Genomic DNA, 26,439 nt, shown 5'->3' on the forward strand with positions numbered 1-26,439 from the left:
CATCCCATTCACATTCTCAGCTTTAATTGCTTGTGTATTTTCCTCTTTTCTATTTTTCTTCACTTTCTCACCCTTTTCCTACCCCGTCTCACCCTACTGCTTTACTTCTAACCACTATCTTGCTTTCCTATTCCTTAACCCTCTAAAAGCCCCACCTTTATCCTTTCCCCTGTCCTATCCCCTTGCTCTCTTATTTCTTTTTGAATTTAGAAGACTTTTATACTCTTCTAGATATATATGTTGTTCCCTCTTTAACCCATTCCTGATGAGAGTAAAGTTCCAGCATTACCTGACCTTTCCCTTACTAGCTTCTTCTTTATCAGTGTTTTCTTTCTTTCTTTCTTATTTGGTGAGGCAATCCGGGTTAAGTCACTTTCCCAGGGTCACACAGCTAGGAATTGTCAAGTGTCTGAGGCCGGATTTGAACTCAGGTCCTCCTTCCAGCCGCCCCCCAATGTTTTTTTGTTATGCCTCATTTGTAAGAGATAATTACTCCTTTTTATCTTTCCCTACAGTTTTATTTTTTTAAATCACCACATCATACTCAGCTCAGTCCATGCTTTTCTTTCAAAGTACCCAAATAATGATGACGGTGATAAAAGTATTGGTATTTTCACATATGAGAAGTAAACAATTTGACTTTATTGAGTCCCTTATAATTGGCCTTTAATGTTTACGTTATACTTCTCTTGGATGGTATATGTCAAATTTTCCCTTAAATTCTGTTGTATTTGTTACAAATACCTGAAAGTCTTTCAGTTCACTAAATGTCCATTTTTTCATTCAGGATTATGCTTAATTTTGCTGAGTAAGTTACCCTTGGTTTAACCCCAGTTCTTTTGCTCTACAAAATATTGTATTCCAAGACCTGTAGTCCTTCAACATAGTAATTGGCTATGATATTCCTATATATTTTCTTCCTGGGATTTCTTTCAGGCAGTTATCATCAGATTTTTTTCTATTTCTGCTTTGCCTTCTTGTTCTAGAACTTCAGGGCAGTTTTCCTTGATAATTTCTTATAATATTGTATCAAGATTTTTTTTATCATAATTTTTAGTAGTCTGACTATTCTTATATCATTTTCCTCAATCTGTTCTCCAGATCAGTTGTTTTTCTGATGAGATGTTTCCAATTTTTTTCTATTTTTTCATTTTTCTGTTTTTTGTTTTAATTATTTCTTGGTGTCTTAGAACTTCCTTAGTTTCCCTTTGTTCAATTCTAATTTTCAAGAAAGTATCTTCTTCCTTAAGGTTTTGATTCTCTATTTCTCAGGGGTTGACTTTCTTTTCATAATTTTCTTGATTTTCTTAGATTGCTCCTATTTTTTTTCCTAATTTTTCCTTAATCTCTCCTATTTGATTTTTAAAATCCTTTTTAAGTTCTTCCAAGAACTCTTTTTGTGCTCGGGACAATTTGACGTTTCTCACTGAAAAAGAAGTAGCTTTCTTAGCTCCATTATCTTCCTCTGAATGTGAATCCAGATTTTCTCTTATCTATCTATGGTTGGGTTTTTTCCCTTTTGCTTATCCATTTTTATTATTTTGTTTTTAGCAGCTATTAGTGTAATCAAGTTCTACTCCTGAGGTATGAAGAATAATGCCCCAAGCCTCAGGTCTTCTTTTCTGAGGCCTGTCCCTGGTGCTCAGCTTTATGCCCCAGCCACACTGTCCCTCAAATGATCTTGCTCCCTGCAGTCCATCTGGTGGCTGCAAACAATAGCTGTCATCTCTGTCCTGGAACTGAAACCGGGGACTCTGAAATCCTGCAAAGTGTCCACAACCAGCAGGGTCCCTGCCCCTCTGCTATCGCACTCAACAGGCCTGTGCTAGCAGCTCCTTCTCCCCCTTAAAGACAGCCCAGCCTGGGAAGCCTCTGGTTAGCAGAGCTGTGCTTGGCATCTCTTGACAGTGGAAGGCCCTTTAATCTTCTACTCAGCAATCCGACCCCTACACTGTCAGTGAGATGAAAGTTTTTAAGAATGAGACTGCCTCCAAACCCCAGATGCCCCAGCACTTGTTGTTTGTTGATTTGGCAGAGTTGGCCTAAAGGGGTTTGCACTTCACTCAGGTTGAACCTCTGCTCCTGGAGGTCAGGTCTTTTCTGGGGTCTTCCTACTCTGTCTTAGAAGACCAACTGCCTTACCTGACTTTGTTTATTTCCACTGCTCTGCGTTCCCTCTGAGGTGATGTTCTACCTTTTTTTTGAGGAAGAAATTTGGAGAGCCAAGTTTTCTGACCTACTCCACCATCTTTTAGAATCCTTTTGTGATGAATTGTTGAGTGAAAATGGATCTGGGCATTTGAGGAATTCTGAGGGAAATTTGAAGAGTAATTAACATAGAAAACTCATCAACGACGATGACAGGGGATGGCGTAGAGAAGACTATGAACTATCTTAGAGCACCTCAAAAGAGATGTGTTATATTAACAAATTATGATTAATAGCTACTGGGTTGATATAGTTTCAAATGAAGTTTAATCAATAACCAGGCACAGAAAGACATGAAGTGTGTTAAAAACCCACAAGATGTTTCCAAATTTAATTTCAAAAGTAAATTGGTATAAAATTCCTCTTCTCTTTAGTGATTTTATGCACTCTATCATTATTGTAAAACTATAATATACATTTTTCAAAAAATCTTACTTTATCAATACCTATGTTTTTACTTTGCCTTCATTTCCAGATATATCACTCTCCCACTCCTACCCAGTGAGCCATCCCTTTTAGCTAAACATTTTAAAAAGAGAAAGAGCATTTTAGCAAAGCAAACTACCTGATCAATGGTGTGTAATAGTATGATATGCAGTATCCCACATCTCCACCTCTGCAAAGAAGACATGTGCATTTTCTTAACTCTTCTGAAGCCAGGGTTAGTTACTATCATCACAATGCTCAGGGGGTTTTTGGTTTTTTTGTCTTTCCATTTATAATGCTGTAATTATTATGTTAATAGTTTCCTGAATTTTACTTACTTCGTTCTTATCTGCCAATATAAGTGTCTCCTTGCTTCTCTGAATTCTTCATAGTTGTCATTTTCTTACAACAGTGCCATTATAGTCATGTTGCACAGTTTGTTCAACCATGTAATGTACATAAACACAGATATTCATAAGTAGAAACCACTTGTTTTTGAAGACTACACAGTATTTTTAATGTTTTGAATTTTATATGTGCCTGTTGGTTAAGTATTTGAAGCTGAGCAGAATTAACCTTAGAGAGAAACAAAATTGTGAAGTGGAAAGAGCATTGGACAGGTCTTTGGAGTTTGAAGGTTATCTAGTTCATCTAGTCACCTAAGTCATCTAGTTCAGCCTTCACATTTTGCAGAAGAGGAAACTGAGGCCCAGCGTTGAGGAGTGACTTACCCAAGATCTTCAAGTAATAAATAGAAAAACCAGAATTTGAACCCAAGTCTTATGATTTTCCACTTTCCACTATGGTACACTGCTTCCAGGAATGAAAATAAAGAAAAGAAGGAAGGAAGAGAAAAAGAGAGGGAGAAAGGAAGGAAAGAAGGGAGGGAGAGAGCAAGGAAGGGAGGGAAGGAAGAAAGAAGGAAAGAAGGAGGAAGGGAAGAAAGAAAAAGGAGTAAAGAAAGAGGAGAGGAAGGAGGAAGAAGTTTTCTATGTTTATAAATAAAAAAGAAAGAAAATGAACGAAGAAGAGAGGAAGGGAAGGGAAGGAAGGAAAGCAAAGGAACAAAAGGAATAAGGTAAGGAAGTGAGAAAAGAAAGAGGAGAGGAAGGAAGGGAAATAGGAAGAAAATTTTCACATCTCTAAAGAAAAAATGAATAGGAGAGAAAAAGAAAGAAGGAGAAGAAAAGAAAAAAGGAAGGAAAGAAATATGAAAAGGACAGGAAAGAAGGGAGAGAAACAATGGGGAAAAGCATTTCTTTGGTGTTTACTGTATGCCAGGAACTGTGCTAAGCACTGGTGATAGGGGAAGACAGCCATAGAATTGGAAATGGGGCTAGGGGAGGATGGAAGGGTACCTGAAAGGCATCCTGGTTTAGGATTAGTGAGGACATGTGGGATGGTCTGGATCCCAGGAAAGGTAAGGCAAAGGGCTATCAGAGCTCAGGGTCTCAGAATCCCAAGGTCACAGTCCAACTTCTGGGGAGAGGAGGGTAAGGAGGATGCCTGCAATGGAGGCAACATGGTTTGAAAGTGGCTAGGAAGCAGGGTCTCAGTTTGAATCCTAGTTATTTTGCTATTTGTGACCTTGAGCAAATTATTTGACATTTCTGAGCTTCAATTGCAAAATGAGAATACTGATATTTGTCTTTCCTTTTAGATTTCTCCTAATAAGGCAGTGAGGAATAGTAGAAGCAGATACCTATTCTAACTCTTTTTCTGCCCAATAGTAAGAACTAGGCCCTGTGGTACAATCGATAGAATACTGGGCTCAGAGGACACCTGAGTTCTTGTTCCATATATGCCACTTATTAGCTGTATTACTTATTTCACCTCTCTGAACCTTAGTTTCTCCATTTGTAGACTGAGGGAGGTTGAACTTGATCTTCTGTAATGCCTCTTTCAATTCTTGCATTCTATCCTCTCCAACCAGTTTCAACTGAAGGAATTATACAGTAACTAAAGGGGAAATGAATGGGGTGTGTGTGTGTGTGTGTGTGTGTGTGTGTGTGTGTGTGTGTGTGTATGCTTATTAAATTTTGGATCATTTTTACATATTGTTTGTAGTAAAATTTCTTCAGAATCTTAAAGCAGGAATTTATAAATAATTTTAACACTATTTTCTCAAAACCACATGATACTCTGCAGTTTCTTCTATAATTTGAATAATGTTACCCAACAGTAATCAGACTTCTTTGCTGTTAGATGCATTACACTTTAGGAATATTTGTATTGTAAAGTTAAAGGCCTCTGGGGGAATTGTAGATTAGTATGATTAATAGATCTTTTAAAAATGTTTTTATTATCTTTTGTTCTCTTAGTTTCATGAAAATGATTTGTATTTTCTGCACCTTTTTTGATATGTGTGTTCTCTTAACAAGCTAATTATAAGGAGCAGTAATCACAAGGAATGAGACAGTTTCCTGTCTCATTAATGATTTGTTGAATTGAAATAAAACTCTAGTTACTTTTTTGCAGCATTTACAGTAAGCTAAACATCTATTTTAAAGAGCTGCCAAAGATGGAAGTAATAAAAGCAAATCAGTGATAAACTTGTACATTCATGGACATGAATAAGATACAGTGAATTATGGTTTATATCCAGGGTATTAATGACATCAGAAGAGAAGCTTTTGAGTTATTTTATAGTGGCATCTTTTTTTTTAAGGCAATTTGGGGTTAAGTGACTTGCCCAGGATCACACAGCTAGTAAGTGTCAAGTGTTCGGTCTGAGGTCAAATTTGAACTCAGGTCCTTCTGACTTCAGAGCCGGTGCTTTATCCACTGTGCCACCTAGCTGCCCCAATATACTGGCATCTATTGTTATCATTTGTCAGACTCTACAAATGCTGGACTAGTCTAATATCCGTTATCTGTCAGGGAGCTTTTTTACTAGCTTCTATGAATATAGATGCCTTTTCTAGGAACATGACAATAATTTTAATCATTCCCCTAGATTCTTAGGTAAGTTACCCAAAATTATTATTATTACGTAGACTACGCCACACCTTCTGATGGATTTTGAAAGCATTTCAGTTTTAAGTGGGAAGGATAAATGTATAACATCCCTCATTACTATGGAGGAATGATATTTTCTACCTTCTGAATATTTATTTGTTGAAGTAACATTTGACAGTTAGTTAAAAGATATGGCCATCAACTACCTAGGAAGGCAATAACATTCTCTCTCAGGAGGTTTCTGAGAGCAGGTTACAATAATCATCTACATGACTTGGTTAGATCATTCCAATGCTTTTCTCCTGGGAGAGGGAAATGAACTAGAAACTAGTCAGGCCTCTCAGCACAATTTTTCATAATTCTGTAATTGAACAGGGAATTTTCATCTGGGTTTTTGCAAAAAAAGAAATTTTTTATCAATCCTTAGTAGTAAAAGTAGGGGTACTTTCTCTACCATAATTTTTTTTGGGGGGGGTTAGGCAGTGGGATTAAGTGACTTGCCCACGGTCACACAGCTAGAAAGTGTTATATGTCTGAGGTCGGATTTGAACTCAGGTCCTCCTCACTCCAGGGCCAGTACTGTATCCATGGTGCCACCTAGCTGCCCCCTCTACCATAATGTCTGAGCAAATATATCACTATCCTGTGAAATAATCAATACTTTGCCTTGTACCTTAATTACTTTATTTGTATATAAATGGAATTTTTAAAATATAAAATTTGTACTAATGGAAGACAGCATAGTACAATGTACTGGCTCAGGACACAGAGGAGCTAGGTTTAACAACTATATCTGACACTTAATATCTCTGTGACCTTGGGCAAATCACTTAATTTCCCTGAGCCTCAGTTTCTACATCTATAAAAACAGATTGGACTAGACGGCCTCTGAGATCTCTTCAAGCTGAAGATCTATGATCTTATGATCCTACTTAAATACCATTTACACATTTGAGAACATTTTTTTCTCTCCAGTGCATTTTTTTTAAATAGAGAATTCGTTAGAAAGAATAATAAAATGAGAAGAAAAATGGTTTTGCCCTTTGGGTGAGCTGTGCTCAAATGATAGAAATAAAGTATTATTTTGTCACAATTTTATAACATTATCGGTCTAAGTAGACTAAATGAAACCAAGCCATGAATGGTTCCACAGTGGCAACAAAGATTGAAACAATATATCTCACTGGAGGAAGACAATTTGTTATATAGCAAGTTGGAGGATCTTACATTGGACAGAGTTCTTAAAGTTGTAAATGTTGGAATGATTCATATTTCATGAAGAGAAACAAAGGAAAATGGAGTGTCTTTCTTTGAAATGAAATAAAAATAAATAAAATAAAGCCAAGTTTGACCTACAAGGTAAAAATTTGATTCCACTCTCATTTGCTTTACTGAGTAAAATGGAGTGAGTTTCATGGTCATATCAGTATGAATGAAGGACAGATGGCACAAAATAATGGTCTTCTTACCAGCAATAACCTCACATCAGAGGTGAAATAAATATGCCTTATCATTAGGTAAGTTCCACAAATTCATAGGATCAAAGGACTTAAAGTAGAAGGAACCTTAAAATATGCTAATCCAGCCCTTTAATTTTACAGATGAAGAAACTAAAGCCCAGAGAAGTTTTAAGTAGCTTGTTCAAGTCACCCAGGTAGTAAGTAGTAAAGGTAGGATTCAAACTCTAGGTCCTCTGACTTTAAAGCTACTGCTCTTTCTACTGTATGATGTTTACCTTTTGGCAAGGTGAAGGAAGTGATGGGCTAGGAATGACTTGGGCTTACCCGAGGAAGCCCAAAGTGGTATAAGAGCTTCTAAATACAAACCTTGGGCCTGCTAGCAGAGGCCTAAATGGGGAAGGAGTGAGAGGAGTGGAGGTGACAGTTATGAGTCAGAGAGAGTGAGAGGTGGACAGTTATGGCAATGTAGCCCAGAGAGGCAACAAAGGGTATAATGCGGGAACATAGTATTGACATGGCATCATAATGATGTCAGATGAACTCAGCCATCTTCCTTGTTGTAAGCAGTTGTATGATCACTTTTTGCCATCCTCTTCTCTTAGTCCCAAGGCTTCCTGGGGTACTAAAAGAACTTGGTGCATAATTGGATGTTACCAGAAGTTCCAGCTCCTTCGGTTGCAGAGCTAGAAGCGACCTTAGAAATCATCTAGTCTACTTAACAAAGTAGGTAACTGGTGCTCAGGGAGCTGGAAGGTGTCTTATCTGAGGCCTCTCAAAGAATAAGGAGCAAAGTCAGGATTTCAGCCTAGGTCTCCTAACTCTTCTTTCCTCTGTACTATGATGCCTTCACTACTAGCTCCTTTGGGAGATTTTCACCTCCCTGAACTTCCTCTTCTGTCATCATTTCGTTTATTCAAAGTAAAGTTGATGGGGCAGCAGTTGCACCTTTCTCTCTGTGTCTCTTCATATGTATGTATATGTCATATACCTGTCACATATATTACATTTATATAATGCTTAAGGTTTTAAAACACTTTACTCACAAGAACCCCATAAGATAGATATTGTGAGTATTTTTTCCCCATTTTTCAGTTGTGGAGCTGAGGGGATAAATTATTTGCTCATGGGCACATATGTCACACAGGAGACCTAGATGGCACAGTGGGTAGGGCACTGGGCTTGGAATCAGGAAGACTCATCTTCCTGGCTGGCCTCAGATACTTAGTGGCTTTGTGACCCTGGACAAGTCACTTAACCCTCTTTGCCTCAATTCCTCACATGTGAAAATGAGCGGGAGAAGGAAATGGCAAACCACTCCAGTATCTTTGCCAAGAAAACCCCAAATGGCATCTTGAAGAGTTGGACGTGACTGAACAAAAACAACACAAGTCACACAGGTAGTAAGTAACAGAGCCAGAATATGAAATCAGGTTCCATATTCTTTTTTATTAAGTGCCTTCTCTGTGCCAGGCACTGAGCTAAAGTTGGGGATACAAAGAAGTAAAAACCAGTCCCTTCTTTCAAGGAATTTATAGTCTAATGGAGCAACAATGTGAAAACAACTGTGTACAAACAAAGCTATGTACAGGATAAATTGGGGTAGCCTCCAAGGGAAGACATTAAGATTTAGGAAGACTCAGAAAGATGTTTTGCTGAAGGTGGGACTTTAGCTGAGGCTTGGAAGAAGCCAGGGAATCTAGGAGGTAGAGATGAGGATGGAGATTCCAGGCATAAGGGGCAGCCAGTAAAAATACTCAGATTCAAGAGATGGGATGTCTAGTGCAAGGAGCAGACAGTAGGCCTTTGTAACTGGATTTTAACATATGTAAAAGGCAAAAAGGTATGAGAACACTGGAAAATAGGAAAGTGCCAGGTTATTAAGGACCTTAAAAGGCAAACAGATTTTATATTTAATCTTGCAGGTTTTCAAGAGCTACTGGAGTTTGTTGAATGGAGTGTACTGTGTGTCTGTGTGTTTGTGTAGGGGGGGTGTTGCAGTGATATTGTCAGGCCTGAATTTTACGAACACTAGTTTGACAACTCAGTGAAGAATGGAGTTAGAATGGAGAATCATGAGACAGGGAGATTAAACAGCAGGCTGTATTCCAGGTGCAGTACTTCAGGTGTGTGGCGGTAAGAGCACGCACCAGAGTAGTAGCAGTGTCAGAGGAAAGAAGAGGGTGTATACCAGAGATGGGATGAAGGGAGAGATAACAGTACTTGACAACAGATTGGATATGGTGGGGATGGGAAGGTGAGAGCCAATGACGTTGAGGATGACACCTAGCGTGTGAGCCTGGGTGACTAGGAGGATGATGGTATCCTTAATGGTAATAGGGAAATTAGGGAGAGGGTACGGTTGGCAGGGGGGAGGTAATAGTTCTGTTTTGGACATGTTGAGTTTAAAATGTCAGGAAATCCAGTTCTAGATGTCTAAGAGACAGTTGGAGATGTGAGACTGGAGGTCAGGAGAGATGTTAAGAGCTGAATAAGTAAATATGAGTGTCATCTGTGGAGATGGTAATTGAATCCATGAAGCCAATGAGATTACCAAGTGAAGTAGTACAGGGGAGAGAAGAGAAAAGGGCCTAGGGCAGAACCTAGGGAGATCCCACAATTAGCAAGTATAACTTGCATGTAGATTCAACAAAGGAGACAGAGAAGGATCAGTCAGACAAATAGAAGGAAAAAAAAAACAGGAGAAAGAAGTGAGAGAAGATGATCAACAGTATCAGCATCTGAGAGGTCCAGAAGAATGAGGACTGAGAAAAGGCTATTAGTCTGGCAATTAAGAGATCATTAGTAACTTTGGAAAGAATCATTTCAGTTGAATGATGAGGTGGAGAGCCAGCCTGTAAAGAATTAAGGGAGTGAGAGGAAAGGAAGTAGAGGGACCTTTTCAAGGATTTTAGCCACCAAAGAGAGGAGAGTTATAGGATGACAGTGGAGACAGATGGATCAAATGAGGGTTTGGGATTGTGGGGGAGACATTGGCATGTTTGTATACAGTAAGGGAGTATTGAGGTGGTCGGGAGTGATGGAAGATTAGTCTAAAGGCTAAAGTCTAAAGGCAGGTCATTTCTTGAAGGGTTAAAGGCTCAAAGAGGTAAGTATCTAAATGGGGGTAGATTCATTTTCAGCATCAAATGTTTATTGTTTGCTGTGTTTAAGACACTGTTCTGGGAGAAACAAAGAGCAAACAACCTAATGTCTATCTTCAAAGGGTTTAGCATTTATTGAGAGATATCAGTTAATTTGGAAGTATTTGGTGTAGCAGGGAATTCTCATGGGAAGAGCCTTGAATGATGGAAGAGGGGAGATTTTTGAGGGGATAAAAACCACATCAAGGGGCCTGAGACTGTAGTTCAATTTAACATTTACTAAATCCCTGACTGTGTATAGAGCACCATGCTCATTTTGTCTTAATTGAAAGCTTTGTTATTTGATTTATGTTCCTATTCCATTGGTAGAGAATACACTGGACAGAGCCTTTAACTATGTTTGCAGGAAGTGCTGACAATTGCAGTTTTGCAATAGCCTCATAAACATCAACTTAACTGGTGGCACCCCAAATATGAGGTATTTTTTGTTCAGTGACAGATTCATGGACATACTATAGGAGGAACTGAATCATTTCAATCCTGACATTCTCATTATAAATCAAACTTGGAAACAACTCAGATGCCACCAGCTCCAGGAATTGGGTATTCCTGATAACTCAGTTTGGTAATGACCTTCCTCCTCAGATCTTACATGGTTCTCTTTTTCTTTTTTTCGTACTTCCCTAATACATTCATCATGCAATCTTGTATATTATAGTTAACTATTAGTGTCTTGTTCTCATTCTAGATGCTAGGTGCTGTGAGGGCAGCTAGTGCCTAACACAACATCCTGTTAAAAGAAGCTACTTAGTAAATGTTTCTTTCATTGTGTCCTGTTTTGGAAGGGTAAATGCTTAATTATACATTTTCAGTTTTCTGAAGTAATGAACATATCCATATTCTTAAATGGACCTGTAGTCTCATTTCTGTAGTATTCCTTCCACCTATATAAATCACAGTCCACCCATTACTACCCAGATTATGCATTTTGTCAATGTCTTCTCATAAATTTACCATGGGATATCTGTCTGCTGTGCTTAGGGTCTTCCTCACATTCTTTTGATGTTATGAGGATGATAATGGAGCATGTATCAGTCATCACTCATCCTTACCTACTGACTGGTCCATCTTCTTGTTTGTTCATACATTCCTTTGATGACATTACTGCTATGGAATCCCTCATTGGTAAAGTATATGAGCAGATAATAACTCACATTTGTAGAATGTGCTAACATTTGTATCTCTATTAGTTTTTATTTAACCCAGGGAGAAATAGGGAGACATAAAGAGATCAGATATGTCATTGGTAATTATATAATTGAAAGCTCTAAAGCCCTAGATCTGAGTAGGTGTTTTTGATATTTGGGTAAAGATTCTAATTAGAGGTCATTTCTGTCTTGGTCTAAACCCATGTAGAGGGATAGGTTCTAGATGTCTGTAAAGGATCGGAGGCTTTGGAGTTAGGAGGGACCTTAGCAATCACCACCTAGCTCATCCTTCTTACTTTATGGATGAGGAAATTGAGCCTTAGAAAGGTTAAGGAAGGTGGGGAAGCTAGGTGGCACAGTGGAGTGAGCACCAGCCCTGGAGTCAGGAGGACCTGAGTTCAGATCCAGCCTCAGACACTTGACACTAGCTGTGTGACCCTAAGCAAATCACGTAATCCCAATTGCCTTAACTCTGCCCCCCGCCAAAAGAAAGGTTAAGGAGCTCACCCAATGTCACACAGGTGCTAAGTAGGTCAGGATTTGAACCCAGGTCTTTTCAGTCCAAATCTGTAGTAGTGCTTCCTCCACTACAACACACTTCCCTTGGATAAGAGCCATGTTGTATTGAGCCTTAAGGATTAAACTGGTTATACTGCTATGTGGTTTCCCTCCCAAGATACCAGTAGATGGTGGTACTACAGACATAGTTTCACTTTACATTTTGCATTTTCTTTTCTCTAAAAACCCTCTTAGTTACTTAAAATGAGAAAAATGTCTATTTCTGTCTAATTGAATACTACCATTTTCCTCCTGCACTGACTCACTTTCCTTAGTGCCACCTGGCCACCATTTGACATTTGGGCAGATGGGTTGTTTATATGTCGCTCAGCGTGCGGTGTATGCTATATTCACATTCTGAGGATAAGATACCTCTGCAAAAGTTACAAAGGGTAAAGAAGACCTTTTAAAAAATATGCTTCATAAGATGTGGATCAGATAGATTTTTTTCCTCTTAATATCTTGTCCTATAATGCAGCTACGTGGTACATTAGATAGAGTTCTGGGCCTGGAGTCAGGAGGATTTGAGTTCAAATCCAGACACTGATACTTATTAGCTGTGTGACCCTGGGCAAGTCATTTAACCTTCTCTGCCTCAGTTTTTTTCAGCTGTGAAATGGAGTTGATAATAACATCTACTTCACAGAGTTGTGTAGGTGTCAAATGAAATAATATTTGTGAAGTGTTTAGCACATTGCCGGTCATGTATAGGTGCTTAATAAATGCTTATTCCTTTTCCTATCTTAATTGTCCTAAAGTGACAAAGTACCTAAAAAGAATAGTAAGTTTTTAAAAATGTTTTTCTGTAACAGTCTCGGGTTTTTCCTGAAATATATAAAGAAAAAAAGATTGATGAAACATTGAGATTGTGATGATGATAGCAAGATACTCATTTTAATCATATGAACTTCCAAAAAAATCGGTATTTTCAATTTTTATGCATAGATATAATTAAGAATGATTTTATATTGGAATTTGGCATCCAATCCATGAATGATATGATTTTAAAATCAAACCGCATGTGAGTATATATAACAAAAGTGTTAGGATATTTAATGACGTAATGGTATTCAATTTATATCATTATCCTAATTGAATAAATTTCTTAATATAATGATCCACAGATTTCTAGTAAATCTTCAGTGAATTGCTTAGACCAGATTTGAACCAAACCTTTTGGAAACCCCAATTCTTCTCTATTGAACCATGCATCAAAAGTGGTGTTACTCTCAAAGTCCCAAGGGAGTCAATATGAACAATAATTGAACTTATAAAGTTAGATCTGAAAGTTATTGAACCAGAACTTTTAAATCATCTCAAGTACAACATTTCATCCAGTTGAAATCACCAACTTAAACATTCATTTGAATGAATGCAAATGTGAATGCAGTCAGGTTTGAGCATCATTATATAGTGTACAACTGTTTATTTTCATTCTAATGTATTCAAATCCCATTCCTTGCACTGCTTTGTGAGTTCATTATTTGCCTTTTAGGGACAAAGATAGAAGTTATTTCTTAAACTCGTAGACACGAAATAATGCATTAAGTTTATAGAACAGTTCCTCCACTGAAATCTTTTCTCAATGGCTTATTACTCTTTGGAGGTAACTCCAGGTTAAGTCCTAGAGAGTCCACCCAAACTAGAACGATTTGAAATAAGTACCTGAAAATGGAATATATATATATATATATATATATCTGTTGTCCAAAGGACATTGTCATTAGCTACAAGCATTTATTAAGCACTTACTGTTTGCCAGGAACTGTGCCAGGCATAGGGGATACGAAGAAAGGCAAAAACATGGTCCCAGCCTCAAGGAGCTCACATTCTACTGGGAGAGGTAACATATAAACTGTTTACATACAAGATCTATATAGTATGAATTGGAGGTAATCTCAGAAAGAAGCCACTAATAATTAAGTTTTAGGAGGTGGGTATAGAGAGGACAGAAAAGGCCTCTTGCAGAAATTAGGATTTGACCTGAATCTTAAAGGAAGCCAGGAAAACCATGAAGTGGATATGAGGAGGGAGAGACTAGTTAAATGCAGAGATTCTTAATACTAAAGGATTTGCCACTCACAGATGCATTTTTTCATCCATAGCAATTCATAAATCTTTCTACCAAGGCATAAAGTAGGGTACAGTCGCCAATGGTGTACTTACACTGATGAAGTTATATATCCCTGTAATTTTGAAGTAGATTTATGAAATAATGACTCATAATTATATTTTTGATATTGCTATTATAATGACTACTCAAGGGTGGTATGGGATCATTTTTTAAAGGATAACAACAAATATAATAATTGGTAGTGTTAGTTATATCTGTTAACAAATTTTAAAAAAAGAATTAAAAGACCCTTAAGGTTTATGAAACAAAAACTTTTGAAATGCATATCATATTGCTTAAGTAGGAAATTGTATGAAAATACCAGTGCAGTTCAAGATCAAAGAATATTTTGAACCTATTTTGTTCAAGTTTAGTTCTTTAAAAAAAATATAGATAGATTTTGTTAATAATTCAAACTAGTTGACTAGCAGTTTTTATTTGAGGAAAAAAATGGACAGACAAGTACATGTAGTAGACTTAAAATTTCTCTTGAGGAAAAAAATCAATGTAACAAATAAAGACATTTTGATTCTGTTTTGTGGCATATATGTAAAATAGCATTTTATTGTTATACATATAATATAACCTTATATTGTTACAATAGCATTAATGGCTAGCCCAAGTAAGAGGTCATTGCTTTTGTACATGTATATACTTGACTAGGCAGTGAGGCACAGTAGATTACTAGTCTTAGATCCAGGAAAATCTGGGTTCAAGTCTCACCTCTTGACATATAGAGGTTGCATGACCCTGGGCAAGTACTCTTAGTGCTCTGTGCATCACTCTAAGATTTTAAGTTGCAGAGAAAGTACTGACCTGCACTGGTAGAGGGATTTGCTGCATGTAGGAATTCCCTATAACCATTGACATCACAGGTCCAGCCCCTATCCTTCTATACTTGAATACAGTAAGGAAGATGTAAAGAAAAGCAAAAAAGGGGTAATAAAAATGGTCTAATCCACAAACATTATTATGTACTAGAGGAGTCAAGAAGACCTGAGTTCAAATCCAGCCTCAGACACTTAATAGCTATGTGACCTTGAGCAAGTCACTTAATCTCTGCCTACTTCAATTTCCTTGTGTGTTAAATGGTATGAATAATTAAAGCACCTATGTTCCAGGGTGGTAGTAGTATTTGTGAAGCACTTTGCAGACCTTAAATTGCTAGCCATATAAATGCTAGTTTTTTGTTGTTGTTATTATTATTATTACTACTACTACTGTTGTTGATGTTGCTGTTAAAATAAAAAGAAAAACTGTCTGGCCCATAAGGAACTTACATTTCTTGTAAGGGGAAGACAGCTCATAAAAGGAAGCTGAAAAGGAGGTGGGAAAGAAAGAACCCATGCAGAGAGAAAGTACAGGATGGTAGAGAAAGTCTGGAGAATCTAGAGTGGAGAGCCTGAGATGTAAAGACGTGGCTGTGACCTGGACCAACTCTTCCCTTAGTTCTGGGAAGAACCAGCCTTGGAGAGGAAGGGACCACAGGGTTGACTTGTTCTTTCATTGTGAAAAGTCCAGGGGCTGAGTGACCTTCCAGGGTGGAGGGGTTGCAGGGGTATGGGACAAAAAGTCCAGAGAGTCAGAAGTAACTCCTGGAGAGGGATGAAAAGAAAGAGCAGAGCTGAAAATACATGCAGAGAAAGGAAAAGATAGCACAGGAAAAAGAAGGTAGAGGAAAGAAAGGGGAAAACATTGGCCTTTAACCGTCCTAGCTTTGGGCAGTAAATACCAACCAGAAGCTTTGTCTTCCCTTAGTCTGCAATCCTAGCCTGTCCAGCAATGTCTCTGTGCCATTCTTCTGGTCACTCCTTGCCAATATAACAAGAGTGTTCCACCATTTGGATATGTGATCAAGATCAACATCATACTCCTTGTTGAAGCAATCCATAGATTAGAGATATATAGAATTATCACCTTGAAACTCTGGAGGTGACCAAATCTGCCCTTCTGTTTTACAGATGAGAAAAATGGGTCCAAGAGAGGTTGGGTGACTTGCTGAGTGTCAGCAGGTAATCAGTTAATGGCAGAGCTGGGATTAGAGTCTAGGGGTCCTGACTCCCAGTCTTCTTTCATATTTTAATTCAGTGGGTCTGCATAACAACCTAGTGAGGTAGGTACAAATGAAGAAACTGAGGCTAAGAAATTAAACAACTCATCCAGAGTCACACAGCCAGTAAATGTCTGAGGCAGAATCTAAGCCCGGTCTTCTGGAACCCAAGTAAAGCACTAAATCCACTACACTATCTAGCTGCTCCAATCTTCTTTCATTAAAAAGCATCTACATTAAGCTACTGTCTCTTTCAATGACACACAGTTTTTGATCATTATCACAATTATATATAAATTATTTTAACATTTAAATTTTGTTAGATTATGGAGGAGAAACTAACCTTTTCTCTAAAAAAATGTTTTGGTTTTGCAGTTCATTTAAAAATAGATGTTCATCACATTTAGGTTATGTATGGCTGAACAAATTTGTATCATTGATTCATGCCAATTTAGGGATCATAAAAGTACTTGATTTTAAGTAGTAATGTTGTTTTGTCTTCTCTTTTTAATGCACGAAAAGACCTGTAGAGTCTACATTATCCAGTGATGAAAAATACAGCCAGTTCTGTTCTTGAGGAAAAGATGGGGAGCATTAAATAAGTGCTACCGTATTTTAACTCAGATACTCAAAAGAATCTGTGATCTCATCAGCTCAGAAGTTCTCTTTAGCAATGCAATAACAGACCATGCATGTCTGCCTAAACTGTGCAGTTCTTCTCTATGTCCTTCTGAAAGTCTCTATAGTGGGTCTAACCAGCGCCTCTGTGATTTTTTTTTCAAATTAATAAGCATTTATTTTCCCCTCCTCTCCCCATTCATGAAAAATTTTTAAAAAAACCTTTATAACAAATATACATAGAAAAACAAACATATTTCCACAGTGGCCCTGTACAAAAATGTACATCTCATTCTGCATCCTGAGTCCATCACTTGTATTAGGAAATGGGTCACATGCTTCATCCTTGGTTCTCTAGAATTGTGGTTGGTCATGCATTGATCAGAATTTTTAAGTCCTTCAGAGTTGTTTTTATGATATTGTTGATATTGAATAAATTATTCTGGTTCTGCTTACTTTATTCTGCACCAGTCCACACAAGTCTAACCAGGTTTATATGAACCCCTACCTTGCAGTCAATCAGTTAGCATTTATTATGTATCTGCTGTGTGCCAGGCACTATGCTAAGCACTGGGAATACAAAAAGAGACAAAAGATATTCCCTGCCCTCAAGGAACTTACAATCTGCAAACAATATATACAAAGCAAGCTATATGCAGGATAAATAGGAAATAATAAATGAAGAGGTAGAACTAAACTAAGAGAAGCTGGGATAAATGATAGGATTTTAGTTGGGACTTAAAGGAAGCTAAGGAAATCAGTAGGCACAGTTGAAGAGGGAGAACATTACTGGTATGGGAGACAGCCAGAGAAAATGCCTGGAGCCAAGAGTTTCTTGTTCATGGAACAGTGAGGAAGTCAGTGTCACTGGACTGAAGAGTACAGATAATAACTGGAACCAAGAGTACATAAAGTGTAGGAAACTGGAAAGGTAGAAGGGGCTTAGATTCTGAAAGGCTTTGAATGTCAAACAGCATTTTGTAGTCGGTCCTAGAGGTCATCATTTCTTATGGTGCAGAGCACTCACCACATGACCAGTCCATCTTCTCTTTTTGTCATTCTGTTCCTTGATGATATCTTTTATTCCTATTCTTCTCAGGAGTTTTTCACTGTTGCAGCCAGCTCTTAACCAGATTGCACCTTTCCATTGCCTCCTGTGTGATACTTGTTTTCAGTTCTTTAGAGATATTGGTGTTCCAGGTCTTGCTGCCATACAGCAAGGCTGGTAAAATGTTTGTCTTGAAAAGATAGGCTATTGATGTTATGAAAACTATTAATTTAAATTACTCCTTTCCCCGCCCCAGATCCTGTGCAACATTCTGTAAGAGTTGCTAACAAGGGGCTCACTTTAACGGAGGGTTAATAAGAGGTGAGTAGGAAAAGTAAGGATGAATTAATGCAAAGAACCAAACATCTGACCACAACAGACCATCTTAGTAATTTAGATGAAGTTGTAGACAGGTGTAAAATCTGGGAGCAAAACTGACTGGTGTTTCACTTCACTGGAAATGTTTCCTTTTGAACTCCACTAGGATATAGCTTTGTTACTAAGTGTTTATCCCTGAGATAAAAAGTTTCCATACATTTCGTTCTCAATTAATACCATGTATATGTAATTAATTAATAACAAATAACTATACATATAAGCATCGATCATTTTTAATCATTTTTTGTCAAAATGCATATGTGTGGGTTTTTTTTCCCCCTTTGGGTTAACAAAAACCTGTCACTAGATACACTAAGTAGTCATAGCTGTAAATGTGAATGGGATGAATTCACGCATTAAAAAGGAAGTATAGAGCTGAATTCAACAATGCTGTATGTTGTTTACAAGAAACACACTTGAAGCAGGAAGACACACAGAATTGAAATAAGGGACTGGAACAGAATCTGTTATGCTTCAGTTGAAAAAAAAAGGGAGGGTTAGCAATCATGATCTCAGACAAAGCAAAAGCAAAAATAGAGTTAATTAAAAGAGGTAAGAAGGGAAAGTACATTTTGCTAAAAGGCACCATAGTCAATGAAGTAATATCAACACTACATATATATGTACCAAATGACATAGCATCCAGATTCTTAAAGGAAAAGTTGAATGTGTTACAGAAGGAAATAGTAAAGCTATTCTGGTAGGGAACCCTCAATTTTATTCTCTCAGAGCTGGATAAACCTAACCATAAAATAAATAAAAAAGAAATTAAAGAGATGAAGAGATTTTTAGAAGAGTTAGATATGATAGTGCTCTGGAGAAAATTGAATGGGTACTTTTTTTTCTCAGCTGTAGATGGTACCTTCACAAAAATTGACTTTATATTAGGGCGTTAAAAACCTCACAAACAAATTCAGAGAAGCAGAAATATTAAATGCACCCTTTTCGGGCTATTATACAATAAAAATTATATTCGATAAGGGACCATGGAAGATATATTAAAAATTAATTGAAAACTAAATAATCAAATTCTAAAGAATGAGAGGGTCAAAGAATAAATCATAAAAACAATCAATAATTTAGTTAAGAAGAATGTCAATAATGAGACAACATATCATATTTTGTGGGATGCAGCCAAAGTAGTACTTAAGGGAAAATTCTTATGTCTAAACACATAACATCAATAAAAGAGAGAAGGAGCAGATCAGTGAATTGGGCATTGAAAAAAAAACCTAGAAAAAGAACAAATTAAAAATTTCTAATTAAATGCCAAATTGAAAATCCTGAAAATCAAAGAAGAGATGAATAAAATTGAAAGTTTAAAAAATGAACTAATAAATAAAACTAGAAATTGGTTTTATTTTTTAAAAAAACAGTAAAATAGATAAACCACTGGTTAATTTGATTTTAGAAAGGAAACCAAATTGCCAGTATCAAAACATGAAAAGAGTGAATGCACCACCAATGAAGATGAAATTAAAGCATTATTAAGAGTTATTTTCACAATTATATGGTAATAGAATTGAAAATTTAAGTGAAATGGATGAATATTTATAAAAATATAAATTGCCCAGATTACCAGAAGAAGAAATAGAATGCTTAAATAAATCTTAGAAAAAGAAATTGAACAAGCCATCAATGAGTCCCTAAGAAAATATCCCCAGGAGCAGGTGGCTTTACAAATGAATTCTGTCAGCCATTTAAAGAACAATTAATCCCAATATTGTATAAACTGTTTGAAAAAGTAGGTAAAGAAGAAGTCCTACCAGATTCCTGTTATAAACAAATATGATTTTGATACCTAAACCAGGGAGAGCAAAAACAGAAAAAGAAAGCTATAGGCCAGTTTCCCTAATGAATATTGATGCATAAATTTTAAATAAAATACTAGCAAGGAGATTATAGCAATGTATCACAAAAATCATACACTATGACTAGGTGGAATTTATACCAGGAATACAGGCCTGGTTCAATATTAGGAAAACTGTAAGCATAACTGACCATATTAATAACATAGATGAAAATCTTATGATTATTTCAATAGATGCAGAAAAAGCCTTTCACAAATTACAGCAGTCATTCCTATTAAAAACAGTAGAAAGCATAGGAATAAAGAGAACTTTTCTTAAAATGAGAAGTTGTATCTATCTGAAACCAAGAGCAAGTATTATTTGTAATGGTGATATGTTAGAAGCCTTCCCAGTAAGATCAAAAGTGAAACAAGAATGTCCATCATCACCATAATTATTCAGTATCGTATTAGAAATGCTAGCAATAGCAATAAGAGAAGAAAAGAAATTGAAGGAATAAAAAGACAATGAGGAAACAAAACTGTCACTTTTTGTAGATGATATGATGGTATACTTAGAGGGAATCCCAGAGAATCAACTGAAAAACTAGTTGAAATAATTAACAACTTTAGCAAAATTACAGGAAATAAAATCTATACAAACCATTAGCATTTCTATATATTACCAACAAAACTCAGCAGGAAAAGATGGAAAGAGAAATTCTATTTAAAATAACTGAAAACGTTTACCTGCCAAGACAAACCTAGGGCCTTTATGAACACGACAGAACATTCACATGCAAATAAAGACAAATCTAAACAATTGGAGAAATATTGATTGCTTATGGGTAGGCTGAGTCAATATAATAAAAATAACAGTGCTACCTAAATTAATTTATTTATCTGGTGCCATACAAATCAAATTACCAAAAAATTATTTTAGAGCTGGAAAAAAAATAATAAAATTCATCTGGAAGAACAAAAGTTCAAGAATGTCAAGAGAATCAATGAAAAAAAAAATGTGAAGGAAGGTGGGCTAGCTTTACCAGATCTCAAACTGTATAAGAACCATTCTTACTAGATGAATGGTCAAAGGATATGAACAGGCAGTTTTCAGAAGAAGTCAAAGCTATCAGTAGTCACATAAAAAATGCTCTAAATCACTATTGATTAGAGAAATGCAAATTAGAACAGCTCTGAGCTACCACCTCACACCTATCGGATTGGCTAACATAGCAGAAAAGAAAAATGGTAAATGCTGGAGGGGATGTGGAAAAATAGGTACACTAATGCACTGTTGGTAGAATTGTAAAAAATTTGGAATCAACCTGAAGAAATTTGGAGTTATGCCCAAAAGGGCTATATAACTCTGCATACCGTTTGACCCAACAATATCATTCCTAGGTGTGTATCCCAAAGAGATCAAAAAAAGGGGAAAGGACCTAAATGTACTATACATACATACATACATATATACATACACACACACACACACACACATACATACATACATACATACATACATACATACATACATATATATCAGTTCATGTTGTGATGGTAAAGAATTGGGAATTGTGAGGATGCCTATTAGGGAATGACTGAACAAGTTGTAGTATATGGTTATGATGGAAAACTATTATGTTATTTATAAGAAATAATGAAGTGAATGTTTGTAGAAAAACCTGGGAAGAATTATAGGAACTGATATAAAGTGAAGTGAGCAGAACCAATAGAACCTTGTACATAGTAACAGCAATATTGTAATGATGATCAACTGTGAAAGACTTAGATACTCCAATCAAGAAAATGATACAAAGGACCCATGATGGAAAATGCTATCCACCTCCAGAGAGAGAACTGATGAACTCTGAGTGCAGATTGAAGCATACATTTTTACTTTTCTTTATGTTTCTCGTTTTTTATTGTTTATTTTTTGCAACATGGTTAATATAAAAATATATTTTGCGTGACCTCACATGATTGCTTGCCTTCTCAATGGATAGAAAAGGGCAGAAAGGATGGAGAGAATTTGTAATTCAAAATTTTTTTTAAATGTTAAAAATTAATAAATAGGGGCAGCTAGGTGGCACAGTGGATAGAGCTCTAGCCTTGGAGTCAGGAGGACCTGAGTTCAAATTTGACACATAACACTCACTCGCTGTGTGACTCTGGGCAAGTCACTTAACTCCAATTGCCTCACCAAAAAAAAATGTTTTTAAGAAAATAAATAATAACAGTTTATGGGGGGGGACTTATCATTAGATATTTATTTTAGTGTAATATGGATAAGTATTGATCCTGTGATTTCATTGGTAGAGGAGACTTGCAGATGAGGAAACTCCCTCTACCAAAGCAGATTGGCACCTTCTATGCAGCTTGAATTCTTAGAGCCTGAAGTCTAAAGAGCTAAAGTATTTAGAGCTTAATGACTAAAGCCCTGAGAATGACTTGCTCAGGATCATACAGGCAACATGTGTCAGAGATGGGACTTGATTTCAGGGCAGCTCTCCACGCACTATCCTATTCTGCCTTTCCGTTAGTGAAATATTAAGCAATATTATAGATGTATGCCCATATGCCTCATCCTTTGTGTCATTTGATAGAGAGAAATGCTTCACAGAAGTATCTTAGTAGTTACAGAACCACCGGGGAGGGGATTGTAGGGAATTTCTCCTCTGAGGCTTATCCAGGAAGGTGATTTACCCAAGCTTACAGAGTAAGTAGTATTAGAATTTGGATTCAAATCCCAGTCATCTGATTACAAACTCAGTGTTCTTTCCACTGTGCCCTATCACTGAAAAGAGAAGCTTATTTCCCACTAATTAATAAAGATATTACAAATGACAGACCTCTATATATCTCTCTGCCTTTAAGGACAAAGAAGTGAGTTTGGGAGGCTAATATGATACTGTCACTGATTTCCAGGATATAATTTTCCATAGGAGTGGGAGTGATTTGGTCTGATTCAGAGTCAGGGTGAATAAACCCATTAGATGACTGCTTTATACCGGGAAGCTAGTTTATTCGTGCTGGTTCGTGCTCATAAGAAGTCCATCCTTATTATAAGTATGGTATGTCTTATAAATCAGATATCCTAGAATCATAGATTTGGAACACAGTAGGACATTAAAAATCACCTAGTTCAACCATCTTGTTTTACAAATGGAGAAACCAAGGCTCTAAAAGGTTAATTCCCAAGATCACCAAAAACCTATTTGTCAAGTTCATTTCTTAAACTTATTTTCGTAATGTTTTTTATATTAATAGATTCTCTTATGAGGGTATTTTGATAACAATCATCAGTAGACTGTGCTATTAGGTAAGGGAGGTGCTTCTGCAACCAGTCTTGATGTTTTTGTGTCCCTGTTTATTCCTAAACCATTTTGAAGGGGACAGTTGTTCAAGTATCCTTTCCTTAGGGTAAGCCTAAATATCCAGGTCTATGCTTGTCATTGTCAAACCTTTTAGGAAAAAAAATTGCATGAATTTCATTGAAAGGAGTAATTCCTCAGTAGCTTCCTATTTACAGAGTATTTTTTAATCCTTGTTTTATTGATGATAAAACTGAGCAGGAAAAACTGAATTATCCAAGGAAACATGGCTAGTAGGTGGGAGAGCCCAGACTTTAAATTAGATATTTGGACTCATATAGCCATAGTTTTTTCCACCCCTACTGTGCTGCCTTTAAAGGAACATTTAACATATATCTTTGGAAGTAGACTTTTAGATATTTGAACTTAGATTTGTACTTCCTTTTAATTGAGTCAAAGGAGTACACTGTCTAGGAGTACATTGTGTAGTTGACAGGTTTTGTATCTTGACGTATGGTTTATCACTTCAAAAACCAAAGTGTAGCTTAAGGCAATTAAAACTTTGGGCTTGGGGCTGGGCCAGAGAAGCCCAAGATGGCTGACTTTGAGGATTGGGTGCTGAATGAGGAGAAGGTACAGATAGCTGCCAAGTTCATCACTCATACTCCCCCAGGAGAATTTAATGAAGTGTTTAATGATGTCCGGTTATTACTTAACAATGACAGTCTTCTCAGGGAAAGGGCAGCTCATGCATTCTCCCAGTATAATATGGATCAGTTCACTCCAGTGGAGATAGAAGAGTATAATGATCAGGTCTTAACCATGGAACATGGTGACCTGGGTAATGGCAGATTTTCAGATCCAAGAAATAAAGTTTCCTTTAAGTTTGCTCATTTACAGAAAGAAGCAAGTGACCCCCAACCTGAGGACTTAGGTGGAGCTCTGAAGTTGTAGAGGGCATCCTGTGACAGTGCATTAAGAGCCCATGTGAAAGATCATTATTCCAATGGCTTCTGTGCTGTCTGTGCTAAAATTATAGATGGGCAGAAGACTATTATTGCCTATATTGAGAGCCACCAATTTCAGCCTAAAAACTTCTGGAACAGTCGTTGGAGATCAGAATGGAAGTTTACCATCACAGCACCTACAGCTCAGGTGGTTGGAGCGCTAAAGATTCAGGTCCGTTACTATGAAAATGGCAGTGTTCACTTGATTAGTGACAAAGTTGTACAGGTTCAGTAGCTGTTACTGATAATGTACAAACTGCCAAGGAATTTATAAAAATCATAGAACATGCTGAAAATGAGTGTCAGACTGTGATTGGTGAGAACTGTCAGACATTTCAGACAATACATTCAAGGCCTTGTGCCAGCAACTTCCAGACACCCGCACCAAAATCTACTTGAACAAGATACTCAGCTACAAGATTGTTAAAGAAATGCAAAATGCTTAGGGCTGGATATGAAATTCTCCATTTGTAACATGCAAAAAGAAAAAAAGAAGGAAAGGAAAAGAAGATTCAAAGTATTGGTCTTAGAAGTAGGTGATTCATAAACAAGTGCTATACTTTGCTAGGGCTTTCAAAGTTAACAGGTTTTCTAGCCACTTGGAATACTATTGAACCAATAGCATTGTCTTGATGTTTGTGTGTGTGTGTGTGTGTGTGTGTGTGTGTGGTCCTTGCCATGTAGCTTCCTATTGTGACTGTATCTACTTGTAGGATTTTTTAAAATTCAGTTATTTTTAACATTGAAAAGAGAAGGAGTTATGTCCTGGAATTTACATACTGGTTAGAAAGTTTCCTAGCCACGAAGGCCCTCTCACAAACAGGCAGGTAATATTTTCAATACTCTCCCACCCTTATCTTTTAGTAGAACTTCTGGTCCATCCATGGTTTTTACTGATCAACCAGTAGATTCTATGCTGCAAGATATATCTACAGACATCCTTTTTTTTTTTTAGGCAGTTGGGGTTAAGTGACTTGCCTAGAGTCACACAGCTAGTAAGTGTCAAGTGTTTGGTCTGAGGCCTGATTTGAACTCAGGTCCTCCTGACTTTAGGGCTGGTGTTCTATCCACTGTGCCACCTAGTTGCCCCTATCCTTTCTCTTCTCACTGCTGATTGCCACTTAATGGCCTCCTGCTAGCTGTAGATTTTTAAATATTTGGAGTGGGGTTTTTAAGGTCCCTTTGGTGGAAAAAAATGGGTTTTCTGGAAATTCCCATAATGACCAGCTTCTCTGGGGAATTTGTTTTTTATTTTTTAATCCAAAGACTTGAACCACATTCACTCCAAGTGAATTTGTTTGCTTTCTTCCTTTTCTGAAAATTCCCTTCCCCCTAGTAACATGGTTGTTATAGGCATCTGCATTTTTAGAATATAACTACCCCATTTGTATGTATTTTTATATTCAAGAACTGCTGACATAGTCAGAATGTAGAAGAATCAATATTAAAACTTGAAAAATGCAGATGCCTACAGAATAAGAGGCATATTGTGCTTTAATGCTTTGTGGCAGGTGACTAGAGTAGTGTTTAAGTGTATGAATCAGACAAGTGCATAAATCACAAATCAAAAGAAAAAAGATTCGTACCAAACTGAGAAGAATAGCTTCTAAGCAGTGTCTTTCTATTGTTACCTGTTTCTTAATGTACTTAAAGGGAAAACTGGCAATTCACTCTAAATGGTTTGTAAAACTTGTTTGACATTCTTCGGTCCTGCAAGCCAAGAACTCAACTTAGACTGTGATGCAGCAGCCCTTCTGGGAGGGTGAGTGAAGGTATGTGTTTCATAGCTCTCAAAACACAGAGACACCACAGATTTGCTATAGCTAGCAATCAGAACTATCTATGTATGGTGAATTCATTCTATGTTGTTTACACTTAGTTGACCAGGCCTTAACATGAGGTCATTTTGGGGTTTTTTTTTTAATTTATTTTTGGTTTTTTGAATTTTTAATTTTTTTTATCTTCCTTTTTTAAACCGAGTGCTGTCTTCCTGTGTCCATCTACATGTTGAAGAGAAGAATGTGTGTGCTTAAAGTGGCATTGTTTTTGTTCATTAACATGGATTAAGCAGGAGTGTTTCCAAAGTATTATGTAAACTTTTTTCCCAAAATAAAGCATATTTATATTATTTGCCATTCATAATACCCATCCGTATAACAAAATCCTCTGTAGTAGAAATACAATGGTTTTGTTCTTAAAAAAA

General features: G+C 36.8%; 1 protein-coding gene and 1 pseudogene across 2 annotated transcripts in view; both read left to right on the forward strand.

Moving 5' to 3' along the window:
• PLGRKT (plasminogen receptor with a C-terminal lysine) overlaps window positions 1-26,439 on the forward strand; it is a 76,286-nt gene that overhangs the window by 22,182 nt on the left and 27,665 nt on the right. The window lies entirely within an intron of this gene.
• On the forward strand, window positions 23,809-24,709 carry LOC110221608 (F-actin-capping protein subunit alpha-1 pseudogene; annotated as a pseudogene).

The sequence above is a fragment of the Phascolarctos cinereus genome, unplaced genomic scaffold, assembly GCF_003287225.1.
Source record: "Phascolarctos cinereus isolate Bilbo 61053 unplaced genomic scaffold, phaCin_HiC Scaffold_4;HRSCAF=312, whole genome shotgun sequence".
NCBI classification, from domain to species: Eukaryota; Metazoa; Chordata; class Mammalia; order Diprotodontia; family Phascolarctidae; genus Phascolarctos; species Phascolarctos cinereus.